The 13,440-nt window shown below is 40.0% G+C and overlaps 2 long non-coding RNA genes across 2 annotated transcripts in view; one reads left to right on the plus strand and one right to left on the minus strand.

Annotated features, from left to right (window-relative positions):
* Nucleotides 1-13,440, plus strand: part of LOC122562730 (uncharacterized) — a 319,752-nt gene that overhangs the window by 67,441 nt on the left and 238,871 nt on the right. The window lies entirely within an intron of this gene.
* The window catches only part of LOC148145400 (uncharacterized), a 64,179-nt gene continuing 52,398 nt past the window's right edge, over nt 1,660-13,440 (minus strand). The window contains exon 3 of the long non-coding RNA XR_015761305.1: nt 1,660-1,737. This is a non-coding gene — a long non-coding RNA (uncharacterized LOC148145400). The remainder of the gene's footprint in view (nt 1,738-13,440) is intronic.

Genomic DNA, 13,440 nt, shown 5'->3' on the forward strand with positions numbered 1-13,440 from the left:
TTTGAACTGCAGAGTGAAGAATTAAATCCAGGCAATGTGGATTTTGAGGTACCTCAAAATAGATTAAAAAATGAAGAAGTCCTTGAGGAGTGGGATAGGTTATTATAGTATCTGTCTCAGGAGCATAGAATGCAGTTGAAAGATTTGTTACTGCAGTATAAGGACATATGTACAAATCAGATGGGGAGGACTATTGAACATGACGTAGATGTTGGAGGTTACTGCTCCGATTAAACAATGCCTTATCATCTTAGTCCTCTCAAAGCCAGGCAGGTCTGGATGGAGGTGGAGGCCATGTTCGACGAGGACATCATTGAACCAAGCCAGAGTGATCGTCTTCGTTCCCAAACTGGATGGGACTCAATAATTCTGTGTGGATTATCGGAAGGTCAATACCGTTACAAAATCGGACTCGTATCCAATTTCTTGATTGGAGGACTGGATTGAGAAAGTCAGACAAGCCAGTTACATCACCAAGTTGGACTTAATGCGTGGTTACCAGTAGGTATCTTTATCAGAGTCGGCAAAAGAAATATCTGGGTTTGTAACCCCAAATGGGCTATATCAGTTTAAAGTGATTCCCTTTGGAATGAAGAATGTCCCCGCTGTAATCCAAAGACTCATGAACAGAGTTGTGGATGAGTTAACAAACTGTGCAGTCTATTTGGATAATGTAGTGATTTTAGTAAGTCCTGGAAAGATCACATGGTACAGTTGGCAGAGCTCTTTGAATGATGACGAGAAGCAAAACTGGTGATAAATTTAAATAAAACAGAATTCGCGAAAATAGAGGTGACATCATTCTTGAGACATAACATCAGTCATGGAAGGCTGACGCCACAGAACTCAAAGACAACAGGTATCAAGGAATTTCCACAATCAATTCTTCGATTCTTTGGATTAGTGGCACTGTTAACTAATTTGCTGAAGAAGACCACAAACGATTGGGTTGCTAGAACAATGTCAGGAGGCATTCAACCATTTGAAAGCCATATTAACAACCAAACCAGCTTTAGCTACACCAAACTTTTCAAAACCTTTTAAAGTTGCCATCGATGCTAGTGACATTGGAGTTGGAGCTGTACTCCAACAGGAAGATGAGAATGGGATTGAACTGCCAGTTGATTACTTTTTGAAGAAGGTCAATGTCCACCAGAGGAAATACTCCACGATCAAAAAAGAATAATTGAGTTTGGTACTGGCCTCACACAACATTTTAATGTTTATGTCACGAACAATGTGTCAGAGGTGGTTGTGTACACTGATCACAATCTGCTTACATTCCTAGAATACTTTAAAGACAAGAATATGAGACTATTTTGTTGGAGTCTTGTGTTACAAACTTTTTATTTAAAAATCATACATATTGTGAGTCGTAAGAGTGTAATCATAGATGTGTTACCGCGGATTTAACTGATAAAGTTTAGATGAGATTTGTTTGATTTATAACATTTATTTGATGTTAGATATATATATAGATATATAGATAGATATGATGTTAGGTAGATAGGAAGATGTTAAGGTAAACTTATATTAAGGTTACCTGTATGTCAGGGTAATGGGTTCAAAAAAAAAGAAAACAATGAAGCCATCTTTTCATTATGATAGTTCATTGTTTTCTTAAGGGGGGAGGTGTTATAAAGATGTGAGTATACAGTACCTTCACGAAAGCTAAAAGCTAGCAGTGACAGCATCAAGTGTTCTCAAGCTGCTGGGGTAGCTAGGGTAGTTGGTTGCCTGGAAACAAAAAACAGATTCAAATTAGACCAATTAGTTTAAATTATACCCCAAAAAATACCAAACTCCAATCAAGTTTGAATTTCTATATTGACAATCTTAAAAGCCAATGACACAATCCGATGCTTTGGGGGTATTACACCGGGAAAATTGAACAGTTAAGAGGAGAACTGCAAAGTCTTCATGTGGAGACTGCCCAAAAAATAGGTCTCTTAAAGATGCTTTTATCAATCAATAACCTGTGAAGCAGAATCCCCAAGAAGAAGAAAAGAAGACAGGAATACAGAGAAGAACCGAAAGTTGCCTGGTTTTGAAATAAGAAGTTTTGTTTTGTAAATCTTACTCGGGATTTTTATCGGACTAGTATTATAGAAGGGAAGATATAAGGTAGATTAGAGGAAGGAGTTGTAAATAGTTGTTAGTTAATGATTCTTTGTTAGACTTTAAGAAATAAAGTTATTGCTTTTACTTTAACAAGTTCTTGGCCTCTCGAATTATCACAGATTATGGCACAGGATAGATCTTCTCTGTGTTGCCAGTTTAAATTAAGCAGGAGGGTTTACCCCATGTCATAACTAGGGTTTACCCATGTCTTGTGCCTACCTATGCCAACTGAGTGATTGATTGCAGTTTTAAACCATTTTCTCAGCAAATTATACCTAAAGAAGGTTGGGATGAAATGTCTACAGGCAGACCAGAAGCTGCCAGTTTCAGCAATGCCAGTGTTTGTCAAGGTGACAACTACCTTTGCATTGTCACAGTGGACTTTCAGATAACAGCAGGGAATAAACACCAAATCTCCCAAACTAAAACCAATCAGTGCCTAATGTAGGTAACTGATACCTTCACTTGGAGACTGACCTGATTCAAATTAAGTGGTAGTGCCAACATAACTTGCACTCTTATGTCTGTTGTATGACCTTGCTACCTCTTCAAAGTGAAAAATATTATTAACTTTGTTCAAAAGTCCTTTGGGCCTTTATGTCAATGCTACCCTCTTTAGAGAGTTAAAAATCACACAACACCAGGTTATAGTCCAACAGGTTTAATTGGAAGTACACTAGCTTTCGGACCGCGCTCCTCCATCAGGTGATAGTGGAGAGCTCGATCGTAACACAGAATTTATAGCAAAAATTTGCAGTGTGATGTAACTGAAATTATACATTGAAGAATTGATTGTCTGTTAAGCCTTTCATCTGTTAGAATACAGTGATAGTTTCACTTCTTTCATGTGTAAATCACAAAACCCTTTTTTTAAAAGTTGCATTCTCGGGTTAGCTGCAACTTTAAAACAAAAGGGTTTTGTGATTTACAAATGAAAGAAGTGAAGCTATCACTGTATTCTAACAGATGAAAGGCATAACAGACAATCAATTTTTCAATGTATAATTTCAGTTACATCACACTGCAAATTTTTGCTATAAATTCTGTGTTACGATCGAGCCCTCCATAATCACCTGATGAAGAAGCGTTGCTCCGAAAGCTAGTGTGCTTCCAATTAAACCTGTTGGACTATAACCTGGTATTGTGTGATTTTTAATTTTGTACACCCCAGTCCAACACCGGCATCTCCAAATCATGACTCTTCAGAGAGAGGGTTTCTATTGATGATGTGTGATTACAAGAACAGAATCTTATTTATTATCGTTTGCTTTGCTGGAAATGTTTATTAAACGCCATTATTGTCACAGCATGTCACCATCACGCTCCACCAGAAAGACTTCATAGCTTTATTCTGCGAACCCAAACAGTCAATTACTACTCATGCTAATGATACCAATGGAGAAGATCAAAAGAGAAATACAGCGAGGTGTGCATAGAATTAGTCATCTTGATGAAGTGACATAACAGAAAGGGTTAGCAAAAGTTCACATGCATTGACAGGTTTTGGTGAAATTTACAAAACTGCTGAGGTCTTCACAGTTTGCTGTGATTTACACAATTTTGTAAAGAGGTGCCGTCATTGAGGAAGTTGAACCAGTTTTGCTAACTTCTACCTTGTTTCTTAAATTGAGCATTCCATCAACATGACCAGACATCACTGAAGGAGTAGAACTCTGGACAGAAATCTATCAGATTGCTGTGCCTTAGCATTATGGCTGCCGCAATCTGATTCATGAACAGAGTGAACCTGGACAAGAAAAATCACTAGATCTGAGTCACAAATCTCTGATACATCAGTCAAAGTAGTCACGATAGAAGCAATACCGAAAAGGAAGAATTCTGCTTGGTTGAAGTTCTACTGCATTTTGCGGAAGTTTGCAGTTTATATAGTGGCTTATAAATTTGTCATCAGAACATACGGCACAACGTACAGAGGATTCTGCAGTATCTGTGGCATTGTGGCTATGATCCTGGATATGTTCATGGGCGGCACGGTGGTTAGCACTGCTGCCTCACAGCACCAGAGACCCGCCTCAGGCGACTCTCTGTGTGGAGTTTGCACATTCTCCCCGTGTCTGTGTGGGTTTCCTCCAGGTGCTCTGGTTTCCTCCCACAATCCAAAAATGTGCAGGTTAGGTGAATTGGCCATGCTAAATTGCCCGTAGTGTTAGGTGAAGGGGTAAATATAGGGGAATGGGTCTGAGTGGGTTGCGCTTTGGGGGTCAATGTGGGCCGAAGGGCCTGTTTCCACACTGTAAGTAATCTAATCTAATGAAAGAGGCCTGAATTAACCTTTTGGAGACAGGAGTTCAAACCTCATCAAAGCAGGAGTGGATTTTGAATTAGGTTAGTGTTTAAAAATCTGGAATTAAAAGCTGGTACCAATAACAAATGCCATAAATGACAGGATTCCTGTCTGGGAAAAACGTCCTTCAGGGAAGAATTATGCCGTTTTTACCTGGCCAAGTGACTTCAGATCCACAACAAATGGTTGACTGTCAATTCTAAAATGGATTGGCAAGCCATTCAATCAAGGAAAATAATGGATTAATAAACATTAGCCTTGCCAGTAACACTTGCATCTTGTAAATGAATGTAAGGCGTTAACTTCATGAGGAAATGAAAAAAATAGAAAACACTGGTGATACTTAGCAGATCTGGCACTATCTCTGGACAGAAAAACAAATGTTGTGAGGAACATACAATCATAGAGTACAGAAGAAGCCCTTCAGTGCATCAAGTTTGTACCACAAAAAAAACACTACCACCTACACCTGCCCCATATTCCTGCATTACTTTCACAGTATTGAATTCTATAACACTTCAAGTGTTCATCCAAGTACGTTTTTAAAGGTCGTAAGATTTCACACCCCCAACTAGCCCCGAGGCATTATATTCCAGATCCCCACTAACTTCTGGTTGAAAAAAAACATTTTTCTTAAATCCCCTTTGAACTTCCTGCTTTTCACTTTAAAAGTGTGCTCCCTTATTGTTGGCCCTTCGACTAAGGTAAACAACTGCTTTCTATCCACTCTGACTATGCCCCTCATAACCTTACAAAAACTTGATCAGTTCACCGCGCCCCCCCAACACACACACTCTGTGCTCCAAAAGAAACAAGCTGAGCTCATCCAGCCTCTCTTCATGACTGAAATGCTCCATCCCAGGTAACATCCTGGTGAACCTCCTCTGAATGATTGGACTCAAAATGTTAACTTTGTTTCTCGCTCCACAGATGCTGCAGGACTTGCTGAGTTTCTCCAGCACTTTCTGTTTTCAAGTCAGATCTCCAGCATCTGTAATATTTTGTTTTTACATGACCCAGTGAGAATGCCTGTTTAGTGCAGGCATGTGTTATTGGTAAAATTGGTAAACTCCACTTTATTGAAATTTCAGTCAAAGGAGGCAATTTCATGGGACTACCACACAGGGTGGCAAATGATACAAGACATGAGAATTTCTGGAGAAAAATTAACAATCTTTTTGGAAGTTGAAAGGGACAGAGGACTCACACTGAAATGTTGAAATAAAAAAAAACAAAATATAAGTCACAGACATGGGACTGCAGACAAATAATGTTACAGTCCTGTGTGCAATTCTTTTTTAAATTAAAATGCTAACTTTTTTTCCCCTCCTATCAGATTTGCTGAGTGTTTCCAGTGCTGTCTGCTTTTACACCCATTGTGAGATAGGGCTGCCAGAGGCTTGAGAAATGTAAAGCATCTTGGCAAATGAAACCAATTGTTGTAAACTGACCATATGCCTTGCTATGCCTTGTTTCATGCTACACCACAGAAAACGGAGAGTATTGTAGTGGGAATACTTCCAACTGTGCTGGTAGTTGCCACACGTAGATCTTAGTTGAGCCAGGCATCTAGTGTTCCAGCAGCTTTGAGAAGGAAAGTTCTTCACTCTTTTTCTGACAAAGGGAGATATCTTCATTTCTGTTCACAAAGGCTCACGCCGAGGTGCCAAGTAATGGGGCACTGTACGTTTATTGTCCAGCTTGGCTTCCTTGGCAAATTCTCAAAACTCTACTTCCATGCTCACCCTATAGGAGGGACAATGCCATCATTTAGAAAACAGTAATACTATAATTGAGGTGAAGGTAAAAATCATGGAATGAATATCCCAAACACCAAACTGGTCACCGTACTTGCACAGACATGACCTCTGACATTAATTTACCATTGTAAGAAAGGCCACAGGAAACATCAATATGTGTCCAGCTGTTGAGGGGATCAGGGTGGCAAGACAGGGACCGGAAGCTGAGAGGAGCAGGGAGGATGGCTGTCTTTCAGATGGAGGGGTGGGGTTGGACAGCAGCAGGATCAGGGGAGAGGCCTGCACTGGGAATGGGAGAAAGGGGAGGCCTTCCCAGGGCAGGGGCTGTTGCAGGGGGCTGCACCAGAAGGGGGATCAAGGGAGAGACTTCCATAGGGAAAAGGGCAAGCCAGCACTGGGAGTGGGAATGGCAGGGAAATCCTACACAGGCAGAAATACAGTGAGGCCTGCAGTGGGAACAGGGAGACCCAGCCTACTTTTGTCCATTTTGTGCTTTCATTTTGATTTTAAAAATAATACATGAAAATCTGAAGAACTATTACAGTACACACTTCCTGTGGTGTCACCTCCGAGACTGATTGCTGCTTTCTATTGTTTACCAATGACATCAGCTTTTTCTTTGCTCCTGTGAGCTCTTTGTGCCACCTACAGAGGGTATTTACATACAAACATACACCAGTCATCACTTCAAGCCTTCTCTGCCAATCAATAAAATTGTAGCTTTTCTAATTTAACTTCATGTTCCTGTTCATTTTTCACTTCCTTGATATTCAAGAATCTACCTACCTCTGCCTTAAAAACATATTGGAAATATTCTGTATCCATTGCCTTTTGAGCAAGTGAATTCCAAAGATTCTCAAACTTTGAGAGAATGTATTGTTGCTTACTTCTGTCATACATGGTTGACCCCTTGTTTTTAACCAATGATCCTTAGTTCTAGATTCTCCCCCATGAGGAAACATGCTTTTAAGATCCACCCAGTAAAGTCCCCCCCGGATCTTATATGGTTCAATTAAATCATCGCTGACTCTTCTAAACTCCAGAGGATACAGGTCTCCCCTGTCTGGCCTTTGCTCGTAAGGTATTAGTCTAGTAAACCTATCTTTGCACAATTTTATGCCTTTCCTTTGAGTTTGTTAATAAGTTTGACTTTTTTTAGTTAAACACAGGTGGCAGGTTTGTCCCTCTGGATTGTTCTTATTTGTTGGAATGTGTCTATTCTGCTCTTTTTGAAATATCCCCCGAGATATTTGCCACTGCTACTGCATTGTCTTATCCCCTAGCCTAAATTGTCTGTTCACTTTCACTTGTTCTGCTTTCATGCCATCAAAATTACTCTTGTTTAAATTCAAAATGGTTGTCTCAGGCCCATACTACTCATCCTTGAGCTGTTTGCACAATTTAACCATATTATAATCACTGTTATCTAGGGTAACTTTCTCTATGAAGACACTATAAGGTCAGTAATTAATTCTATTTGCTGGTCAAAACCCAGGACCAGTATAGCATCCTCTCTGGTCGGTACCATACGATACTGGTCCAAGAAATTATCCCCAAAACTTCTATAAATTACTCAGCTTTTTCCCATTTCATTTTTTCCTGTCTGTATGTAAGTTAAAATCGCCCTTTTGACAGCTCTCATTGTGAATTCCTTGATAGCCCGTCCTACCATATGGTTATTGTTAGGGGGCCTGGACATAACTCCCACTTGCCTTTGTCATTCCTGATCTCTACCCAGATTACTTTTGTATCCTGGTTTCCTGAAGTTATTTCATCCATCTTTAACGTTCTAATATCATTAATTTACAAAGCCATACACTTACCTTTTCCCCTGTTCTCTCTAGATCCTTTTCTCTCAGCCTACTGAGCTGTCAACTCAACTATTCCAATGCGCTTCCAACCTCTATGCTGCTCCAACACACTTGCAGTTAAGCATCTTTAATCAGTATCATGAGGTAATGTTGTAAATGAAACAGGATGTGGGGCACGAGGTTTATAAAAATTCTTGCTTCAAGACTCAGATGATGTAGCTTATTGTCATCCTGTCCCTCTATTTAACCTATACTTTGTTGGAGAATGGGTTTCCCATGCTTAAAAAAAATCACAATTTTATTGCAGGTCCACATCAGCTGGACTTTGAGTGGGACCTCCTAAGTTGTTTAATTAAATGGAACATTTACATGTGTTCTTAATCCATTGAGCTGTAATCTCCTTCAGGCCCACAACTGTCTGAGAGGGCTCTAGTTCTGGCCTCTTGTGCATAATCACTCCATTATTGGTTGTTGTACCTTCAGCAGCCCGGACTCTAAACTCTGACTCACTCCCGACACCTCTCCACTTCACTCCAACTTACTTTCCTCCATTAAGACACTCCTTAAAACTTATCTAATTGACCAAGCTTTTGTCCATTGAATTAATATCTCCTAATGTGGTTTAGTGCCATACTTTTGATTTATAATGTCTTGAGATGTTTCATTGTGTTCAACATGCTATATTTGCCGGTGTCTCCCTCCCCTTGAAGTATGCATTGCACAAACCCTTTTCCAATTAACTCAGCATGTATCAGGGATTTTATCAAAGTACTTAAATGGCCTAAGAGATTGGTTATCACACAAACTCAGTTCAGTGTTGGTGACAAGTCCACACATTGCCCAGACAGTACTGCCCCAGCAGAACAGGCACTGAGCTGGGGAATGTACTGGCATTTGTCAGATCCTGTGTAGTCAGTCTTGTGACTGCCTTAAGTAGAATTTAAATTCACTTTGTGCTGAATCCTTTGTGAAACAATTTTTGAGTCTGTCATAACTGAAATCATAATTAAGATGTACATATGCTAAATCTTAGCAGTGAAGAAGTTTTAAATGACTGAAGGCTATGCCTGAGGCTGAACTGGCCTAACATGTAGCTATTCTAATTCAGTTGGAGAGACAGAACTAAGTTTCAATGTGTTATTTAATGTGATATTCTGATTGGGACAAGTTGAGTCAAGTACAATGGGGTAGATTTAAATTGGGGGGAGGTAAAATTCCAAGGTCAACCTACCCAACTGAAAGCTGGCTGCTATCGAGCAATATTATGCTCGGGACAGTAATTGATATAAATCCATTGATATAGAGCTTGGGACTTCTGCCGCTATCTTAAAGGAATTTCCATCTTACAAAGCTCCCAACCAATCTGTCATAGTAGTGCCAGAATCCAGTAGTGGCCACTACTGGCATTACAAGCGATCCCTGAAGATTAAATATCATGGATACCAGACAAAATAAGCCTGGAGATTTTGGACAGGCTTGCCGGCCTGGGTGTGTTATGTGATCTCCAATGGCCACCAGCAATATCCAACAGAAGCCCAGGTGGTAAGGTATCAGGCTTACTGCCTACACCTGCAGCAAATATCACAGTGTCAGAGGCAGAATGATGTGTAATAGACCCATGGGTGGATAGGTGCCTGTTACCTTACATGTCCACCATAGTATTGGAGACAGATTCGGGGTGAATGAGAAGACGACAGGTCAGCTGCACATTTTACTCAAGAAGCCTCTGCACACCCCTTCAAATAAGTGAAGGACCATAACATTCAGCCTTGAGTTTCAGTTTTAATGGGTGGAAACATACTTTTACATAAACATCTTTTTCATAAAAAGTTAATTTACAACACATTTTGCTCAGTGACATCCCATTTCTCTATTAAAAACATACTTTCCCTCATCAAATAGATATTGCTAATTGCCCTGTTCAGAAATGTTGTAACACTTGAACCACTACCATTGCCTTTTTTACATTTGGTCACTGGGTGAGAGTCATTGTGATGTTGTCCTTTATTTAGCACTATAGCCTTGGGTCATCTACAACTGTTTCTCCAGCAATGTCCAGGCCTTGACCGTGGACAATGCAGACTTTGGAACATAGCACAGAGCCTCTCCAACCTACCCAAAATATTTTGCAACTTGAAAAAGCAGGAAACTGGCAGCTGCAATTTTACTACTCCCAATAGTTTTAAATGAGGTACTAGGGACTCAGCAAGCAGATTATCAGGAGAGTCAGAGCAAGGGAATTCAGAAGGATGAAATTTAGGGCATATATAAATGGCAAAACTAATTTGTCACTGATTTAAACCATAGAAATCACACTGAAAACAGCACAAATATTCTTGGCCAAAAATAATTATATTTGAATTTTGCTGAATGAAACCATGTAAAAATGCCATTCAGCCATCTCATTTACTTCATCTACCTTACCTTGTTATATGACTCGACTGTATCATGTTAAATATTTTTCTTTTTTCCAATTGTTTTTGAAATCAATTTCCTTTCAAACATTGTCATCAAATCAGTGCTAACCATGAGTTGCAATTATATTGTAAGTTAACAATTGTAATAATGAAGAGTTTGGAGGTAATTTTCAGTTTAAGTGCAAATAGATAACTGCTGGCTTAAGATCTGTCATCCATTATACACACTGCCCTATTCAGTTAATATTGAATTTGGTAGAATGAAGTGTGTGATCAGTTTATACTTTCCAATTCATCTCATTGAAAATTACCCAGCTACTTTCTCTGATTTTCTTGACCTCTTTCTAAATGTTGCTATTTGCTACATCTGTCTTACCAATTAACTTCCTAATTCAAAAACCTTGACTTATATCTTTCCTTGACTACACTTCTCAAGTAACAAATTGACCTTCCTTTGTCTCTCTTCAAAGCACAGTAAATCTGAAATCTAAATCAGTTTGGTGCCCACACTGACACTTTTCCACTGCCTCCATAACTATTCATAAATGACAATGGCTGTACACAAAATCATTTCTGTCCTTCTCTGCATGGAGTTTCATTCAAAAGATCTATTTATACAATTCAATATTACAAAATACATCCAGGGAAATTATCTGGGTTGAACAGAAAAATAAGAAAGCGATGATCACCTTATTGGAATTGCATTATACACCCCCTAATAGTCAGAGGGAAATTGAGAAACAAATTTGTAAGGAGATCTCATTTATCTGTAAGAATAATAGGTTGGTTATGGTAGGAGATTTCCAAACATAGACTGGGACTGCCATAGTGTTCAGGGTTTAGATGGAGAGGAATTAGTTAAGTGTGTACAAGAAAATTTTCTGATTCAGTATGTGGATATACCGATGGGAGAAGGTGCAAAACTTGACCTACTCTCAGGAAATAAGGCAGGGCAGGTGACTGAGGTGTAAGTGGGGGAGCACTTTGGGGCCAGAAACCATAATTCGATTAGTTTTAAAATAGTGATGGAAAAGGATAGACCAGATCTAAAAGTTGAAGTTCTAAATTGGAGGAAGGCCAATTTTGAAGGTATCAGACAAGAACTCTCAAAAGCTGATTGGATGCAGATGTTTGCAGAAAAGGGATGGTTGGAAAATGGGAAGCCTTCAGAAGTGAAATAGTGTGAGTCCAGAGACAGTATATTCCTGTCAGGGTGAAAGGAAAGGCTGGTAGGTGCAGGGAATGCTGGATGACCAGAGAAATTGAGGGTTTGGTTTAGAATAAGAAGGAAGCATATGTAAGGTATAGACAGGATAAATCAAGTGAATCCTCAGAAGAGTATAAAGGCAGTAGGAGTATACTTAAGAGGGAAATCAGGAGGGCAAAAGGTGACATGAGATAGCTTTGGGAAATAGAGTGAAGGAGAATCCAAATGGTTTTACAAATACATTACGGACAAAATGGTAACTAGGGAGAGTATAGGGCCCCTCAAAGATCAGCAAGGTGGCCTTTGTGGGGAGCCACAGGAGATAGGGGAGATACTAAACAAGTATTTTGCATCAGTGTTCACTATGGAGAAGAACATGGAAGACATAGAATGTCGGGAAATAGATGGTGACATTTTGAAAAATGTCCATATTACAGAGGAGGAAGTGCTGGATGTCTTGAAATGCATAAAAGTGGATAAATCCCCAGGATCTGATCAGGTGTACCCTAGAACTCTGTGGAAAACTAGGGAAGTGATTGCTGGGCCTCTTGCTGAGATATTTGTATCATTGATCATCACAGGTGAGATGCCAGAAGACTGGAGGTTGGCTAATGTAGTGCCACTATTTAAGGAAGGTGGTAAGGAAAAGCCAGGGAACTATAGACCAGTGAGCCTGACGTTAGTGGTGGGCAAGCTGTTGGAGGGAATCCTGAGAGACACGGTATACATGTATTTGGAAAGGCAAGGACTGATTAGGGATAGTCAACATTGCTTTGTGTGTGCGAAATCATGTCTCACAAACTTGATTGAGTTTTTTGAAGAAGTAACAAAGAGGATTGATGAGGGCAGAGCGGTAGATGGACTTCAGCAAGGCATTCGACAAGGTTCCCCATGGGAGACTGGTTAGTGAGGTTAGATCTCATGGAATACAGGGAGAACTAACCATTTGGATTCAGAATGGGCTCGAAGGTATAAGATGGAGATTGGTGGTGGAGGGTTGTTTTTCAGACTGGAGGCACATGACCAGTGGAGTGTGCTACAAGGACTTTTCGTCATTTATATTAATGATTTGGATGTGAGCTTAAGAGGTATATTTAGTAAGTTTGCACATGAGACCAAAATTAGAGGTGCCATGGAAAGCAAAGAAGTTTACTTCAGATTACAATGGGATCTTGATGAGATGGGCCAATGGACTGAGTAGTGGCAGATGGAGTTTAATTTAAATAAATGGGAGGTGCTGCACTTTGGGAAAGCAAATCTTGGTAAGACTTAAACACTTAATGGTAAGGTCCTCGGGAGTGTTGCTTAATAAAGAGACCTTGGAGTGCAGGTTCATAGCTCCTTGAAATTGGAGTCGCAGGCAGATTGGAGAGTGAAGGCATTTGGTACGCTTTCCTTTATTGGTCAGAGTATTGAGGACAGGAGTTGGGACGTCATGTTGCAGCCGTACAAGACATTGGTTAGGCCACTTTTGGAATAGTGTGGGCAATTCTGGTCTTCCTAATGGAAGGATGTTGTGAAACCTGAAAGAGTTCAGAAAAGATTCACAAGGATGTTGCCAGGGTTGAAGGATTTGAACTATAAGGAGGGGTTGAGTAGGCTGGGGCTGTTTTCCCCGGACCGTTGGAGGCTGACGGGTGACCTTGTAGACATTTATAAATCATGAAGGTCATGGATAGGATAAATAGACGAAGTCTTTTCCCTGGGATGGAGGCATCCAGAACTAGAGGGCATAGGTTTAGGGGTGAGAGGGGAACGATATAAAAGAGACCTAAGGAGCAACTTTTTCCCACAGAGGGTGGTGCGTGCATGGAATGAG

This window comes from Chiloscyllium plagiosum, unplaced genomic scaffold (genome assembly GCF_037043375.1).
Source record: "Chiloscyllium plagiosum isolate Xiang-an unplaced genomic scaffold, Cpla_swu_hap1 HiC_scaffold_24, whole genome shotgun sequence".
NCBI classification, from domain to species: domain Eukaryota; kingdom Metazoa; phylum Chordata; class Chondrichthyes; order Orectolobiformes; family Hemiscylliidae; genus Chiloscyllium; species Chiloscyllium plagiosum.